Source organism: Euprymna scolopes, chromosome 35 (assembly GCF_053919585.1).
Source record: "Euprymna scolopes isolate OS-2025 chromosome 35, ASM5391958v1, whole genome shotgun sequence".
Classification (NCBI taxonomy): Eukaryota; Metazoa; Mollusca; class Cephalopoda; order Sepiida; family Sepiolidae; genus Euprymna; species Euprymna scolopes.
In genome coordinates this window covers 79,984,436-79,990,541 of record NC_136516.1, presented here as the reverse complement: position 1 = coordinate 79,990,541, position 6,106 = coordinate 79,984,436, and positions in this window count along the sequence as shown.

Genomic DNA, 6,106 nt, shown 5'->3' with positions numbered 1-6,106 from the left:
GATTCCAGGTGAGAATTGTCTGAAGATAGAGGTTTCAGTCCTATCCAAAGCCGGCCAGAGGCTTACTTGGCCAAAACGTGGTGAGACGACAACAACTGTGGAAGGCAGTAATTGCTAGGAATGCAGTTATGAGATTCGGAGTTCCTATTCCGGCGCGGTTACCACCTGACGAAGGCCAGAGGAATAGTTGGCCGAAACGTCGTGAAACAACAACCAAAAAGAATATGAGGATAATAGTCCGCAATAAATAAATTAAATTAATAAGTAATGGGTTGCTCCCTAGTATTATTAGATTTCTGCTCGCCATTAATCTACTTTAACAAAACTATATTCTTTTCTGCGAGATAAAGTATGGCTCGTAAATAAAATTTTAGAATAGTTTTAAAAACTAGTTTAATATGTTTAAAAAAATACACAGGTTCCATCCACATATATACCGTGAGTTATTTCGAAACCTGAAGACGTTTCTAGCTGTGCTGCAGTTCATCAACGTAGCTTGACTGTATCAGAACTCAAACCTCAAACCATACGGTTTATGGTCGACACATTTACCGTTACGCTACGGGCCCCTGCTGATATTATGCGCTATTTACGTCGCTTTTAAAATTATACGGATCTTTTTGCTGTTGGTTTTTAGCGATAATTTAATATTCGGAATTAGCTTCTCTTACCTAGGAGATCAGGGATATAGCTTTCTCTTAGAAAGATCGTCCATATTTTTCGGACGTTAATAAATAAATATAGATTATTTATTCTTATTTTACTTATAAAACAGTAATCTGCGAACACGTCTTTCGCTGTTCTCCAGCTCATCAGCGTATATATGCACACACACACACACACACACACACACACACACACACACACACACACACACACAAACACACACACACACGAACACACACGCACACACACATATATATAAATATAACTACTTCATTTAGTTACATAAATTAATATACGCAAGTATAAATTAATGCGTAAACTTATTATTAAGTATTTACTTCAACAGTGCTCAATACGTAGGTAGAGCTATGTTGTAAGTTATAAAATATATATGGTAATTAAGCTACACAGAAGATTCAGCGTTTCATCCACGCTAGGATTCATCAGCCTGATGAATCCTAGCGTGGATGAAACGCGGAATATTCTGTGTAGCTTAATCGCCATTTATATATATATATATATATATATATATATATATATATATATATATTTTTAAAATGTTTCTGTCTGTTGAAGGTGAGTGTATTAGAAGAATGAATACTACTACTACTACTACACATATATATATGTGTGTAGTAGTAGTAGTATTAGTATTAGTAGTAGTAGTGGTAGTAGTCATTCTTCTAATGCACTCACCTTCTGTTTGTTGTCAACAGACGGGAGCTGGGAGAGGAGGAAGAGGAAAAAGAAGAAGAAGAAGAGGCAGTAGACGTGGTTAGTATTATGGGAAAGAGGGTGAGACTAACCACGAGAATTTCCGAGATTTGAGAGGAATAAAAGACCGAACTCGGATGGATAGGCTGACGTGCTTTTACTCAAGCAGTGAAAACAATGAGAGGAGAGAAAAGTCCCTTCCTAAAGAAAGTTCCGGCTCAAAGTGAGAAAGAAAGTGAGTCTAAAGGACCCAGCACATTTATATATATATATATATAATTTTAAAAGTCCACGTATGCTTCTAAGATAGTGATTTAAAGTTTATGAGGGGTGTTTTGAAGCATGAAAAACGATGTTACTTTTTGTATTTAATATTTTTATTGTTATTTTTTTATATTTCAAGCGGACCTCCGCTCTTGGTCACAAAAAAAGTATCGAAATGAAAAAGAAAAAAAAATCATTTCGATACTTTTTTGTGACCAGGAGCGGAGGTCCGCTTGAAATATAAAAAATAACAATAAAAATATTAAATACAAAAAGTAACATTGTTTTTCATGCTTCAAAAAAAGCCTCATAACCTTTAAATCACTAACCAGCCTAAGAGAATTAAACACCGATTTTCTCATTTCCAGCATGCAAATAGATATCTCTATGCTATGATTACGCATTTTGAACGTTTACGCTCTTCAGCCTTCCGAGGAACCATCCCTGGGCCAATTGAATTCGATACAATACGGAGATAATACATCGAGGCAGTTTGCGTCACAGACGAGAACTTTTCAGGAAGGGAAAATGTCAAGACTTCAGAAGTTCTCGCTATGTGAACAATTGAATTCTCGCGCGATCTCGCTCGAAGGGTTTCAAATTAGAACAGTGAAGATTTGGAATGTGGGTGTGAATAGATACATCGTAGAAATATCGCTGACTATTGTCCTTGGAAGAACTAATGGATTCTTGTCCATACAATAACGGAGGAATACACATGCATACAGAAAGGAAAACAAAGAATAGTGAAATCTGATGAAAACAAGAAATATATTCTTTCTCCAAAGCCGTACGTACCATAACATAAAGTAAAGCGAGTTTGTTTCACGAGCTGTTGTGGCTTAAAAGCTTTCTGTGCACGAAAAGTCTTATTCGCTAATTTCTTTTGCGGAACATTAGTATGTTTTTTTTTATTTTTTAAATCACTATATATATATATATATATATATATATATATGTATACAAAGGGCGAATGAACTCTTTTTCTGGGTCAACGGCCAACTAGCACCGTGTATATTTGTGTGTGTGTATATGTGTATTGGGGTGGAGAGGGCTCCCGTAAGCCATGGTGAAGGCAACCTTTCTAGGAGAAGCAAATCTCTGATTTAAAAAACCATAAAGCGGGAGACCAGTACCCGCATTAAGCTAGTCTGCAGTTTAATTTGTTGCTGGCTATCTTGCTCTTGCTTGTTGCTGGATCTCAACATTTTGAACCGAGAGAGAGACTTAGCTGTCGTACAAAGCTAAGACTCTGTAACATCATCTTTGTATAGATACTCCCTCAGACATTTGGGCTCATGGATTTTAAATGTCTGAGGGAGTGGCACTCGTCTGACAAGACGTTGCAATCATATATATATATATATATATATTCTTGAGTTTATATAAAAACCGAACTACGTATCCTTATATAATATGGTCTAAATTGTTTCAAATAACAAGATTAATGCAGTTATGTATTCGGTTTCAGAGCATATGTGTTGTTTGACTGCATTCGAATAAGAAAGAATCCAATAACCAAATAAAAGGAGGAAAAGGTGCGCTAGAAAGATAAATCAATAACGCGAAAACTTACTTTAAATATAAAAAATAAATAAAAACACCCAATACACATCTAGCATCAAGTTGGAAAGATTCTCAGGCTGACATCAAAGATGGCGTCAGTATTTTTATTGATATTTAATCATCTTTGAAGAGCATCTAAACAGACTACATACAATGTTTTTCGTCATAAGTTGTGAAACACACGAAAGAGCTTTTCTTTGGTCATTGGAATGCAACTAACAAGCGTATAAATTTATACTTCTATAAATTTGTTTTTTTATGTATTGATATTCATATGAAAACCCCTTTTTTATATACTTAAAAAGAAAATACAACTTTGTTATATATGAATCGTTGATTTGCATTTACTAGCAAAAGATCTAGATAATTTTCTTATTTTTTTAATACTTTACTTTTAATTAATTCCCTATTAGTTTTTTTTTTCGGTTTTCGTATGGGATGATAATCTTTATTTAACTATTACGTGTAATTATATTCATGCAGATATTCTACATGATTTATACTTGCGTAATATTTGCGCAAAAAGCTTACAGCAAGCACACACTTCTTTCTATATATATTTATGTATGCGTATATATATATATATATATATATATATATATATATATATATATATATATATATATATATATATATATATATATGTTTAAAACATTTTGCCTATCGAACTCTTCTGTCAGTTTTTGGTCTACAGACATGAAGGTTAATATCTAGGGTATTCGAACCCATGCGAAACTTTATATTTGGGTTTTAGCCAGTGAAATTCGGTGCAAACGTGCGAAACTTTAAGAAATGGAACTTGCCAGGTGAAAGTCGAACAATAGCATTACGAATATGCATGCGTAACGTAATAGCTATTGGTTCATGGTTTAATTATTAGCTTTGATGTCTTCATAGTCCAGGCATTAACGTCAAAAGAAAAAGTAAATCGCTGACTAAAAGTTTTTGTTTAATATATATTGGATCCAATACTATAATAATAAATACGAAATCTGCATTAATAAAAATATCATATTTAAGCGTATTTTACGACCGGGCAATGCTGGGCAGCCCGCTAGTATATATATATATATATATATATATATATATATATATATATATATATATATATATATAGTTTAGTAGAAATGGTAATTAATAAAAACCTGAAGAAAGTGCTCAATACTGTTGTAGAGCAAATATGCGTTTTATTTTTTTACCGTATTTTTCTGTTAAGTTACATTATTGTTTCGGTTACACGACCGTTTTCTTGCCGTCATGTAGCTTCCTCAGACTTTTACAGAAATGTTCGCTTAGGGAGACCCGATGTTGTCCGGAATTTAAATTGGATAAACGTATGTTCCACACCTGCTGCCATAAAATTCAGTAATATGTTCAATTTTCAATTAAATGATCGATTACTTTAATCAATTGGGTTTTAACCGCTAAAAACTTAAAATGCTGGTCACATAAAACTAAAATCATACACGGATGATGGTTTATAACGAATAAAATCATACAAAAACATGTCAGCAACTTGAAACACACAATATTCATTCAATTGTGCCTCACAGTTTATTAGTTTTGCGCATGCGAAAATTTATTCATATCCTGAAGTAGTTTAATTTTAAATATTTCCCATCCATCGGTCGATATCGGAAACGGCAGCGTACGTAGCTAGAGCCCTAAAATTTTTTATTTCAGTTTTAACAGATGGAACCCAAGTCATTTTCTCTACACATACACACAAAGACACACACACAGACACACACACACACACACACACATGTTACACATGGACCCTTCCCATGTAAATAAGAAGAATACTAGATAAGTGAATCGAACCCTGTAGGCATGTGCTAAAGATATTGTAAATTCTATTAGAAATAGTTAAATATTGTTTATATTGGAAAAAAGAGTTAATTGTCCATTTTTTAAAAATCTACATATTAAATAATGTCACTTAAATGAATGCACTATTAAAAATAGGTTAAATTAGAATTGAGGATTCTTTTGTTTGTCAAAAGTGTGTTGGACAAACATATGTAAAGCCACGCGAACCTAATCACGTATGAAAAAACACTTCTGACGTCATAAACAAAGGACATTTCTCAATATAGGATTCTATGGGATCGGAGTCACAGTCAATAAAAGTCAGTTGATCAGCCAAGAGTTGACATAGTCAGTTGGAGAGGAGAGTCCCTTAGAGAGGAAGGGTAGAAAATTTAGACCATGTAGATACAAGTTGAATTCCTGACGTCAACAACCGGCCGACCAGACGAATAAAGAAGTCATTATGGTGTAACTGTTGTATTGTGTCATCCTTCATCACTAACGAAAGGTAATTGTGTTTATCATCATATAATGAACATTGTGTGACCCTTAGAGGTTTATGTATCTCCTCTCCATTGTGTTAAGAACTTGCTTCATATATCACCCAGTCCGTATCATTACGAAACCTCAAAGAATTGTAGCAGTCGTGGTCATGATAAAATATGTATAAACGTCTTCCTATAAGAATTGTCATCACCATCCGTTATATATGTGTCCCCGTATTACATGAATTCGTTATAAGTTCCAATATGGGTTCCCTGCTACAAAGCCCCCCCCCCGCCACACACATATATTCACCCACACACACACACAAACACACACGCACACATATATATATATGTATATATATATATATATATATAATGTTCAATAGAGAGTAGAGGCTCAGTAATAATATATACGAAATCTGCACGAATTAAAATATATTTAAGCGTATTTACCACCGGGCAATGCCGGGCGCTCCCACTAATATTTAAATAAATTTACTGTAGAAAAATAATGGAAGGTAATAGCAAATATCAACGTTTCTTTATGGGAATTTCTTGTCAATAAATTTTAATTAAAAAGTGATTACTAGCCAGAG